This window comes from Penaeus monodon, chromosome 34 (genome assembly GCF_015228065.2).
Source record: "Penaeus monodon isolate SGIC_2016 chromosome 34, NSTDA_Pmon_1, whole genome shotgun sequence".
Lineage (NCBI taxonomy): Eukaryota > Metazoa > Arthropoda > Malacostraca > Decapoda > Penaeidae > Penaeus > Penaeus monodon.
The window spans coordinates 14,281,653-14,282,178 of NC_051419.1; positions in this window are offsets into that span (position 1 = coordinate 14,281,653).

Here is a 526-nt window from a genome sequence, read left to right on the forward strand (position 1 = left end):
ATTAAAGACAGAGAAATAAAAAAGGACACCGAAGACAAAGTAGAAAAGGAAACCCTAAAAAAGAAAACCATAACTCGACAATAATTTATTACACAAAGCCTTAAATGCCTCATTGACAGAAATTCTTTAAAATGATGATTATATATTCCAGTCGAGTTTTCTCCAGCATCATTTATCTACATGAATAGCATCATCTTAATTAAGTCTTGATTGGTTATAAATCAAAAATTGCATGCGAAAAGAAATTATGAAGGGACCTCAACTTAAAAAAAGAAAGATAAAATAATGTATGTATATTTCCTCTGTCATTTATATTCAGTTTGTTCCTAAGCCACCTTTGGGACAAGAATCTTCAAATTATAATTAGTATCTGTTGATCCTCAAAGATAAAATCCTAAAAAAAAAAACAGAGAGTAAATTAATCAGTTATCTATTTCCTTAAACCATAACGTACCCCTAAATTGGACAAAAAATTCCATACCAACCAAAATATATATATATTTTTTTTATTTCATCACCTGAGTGG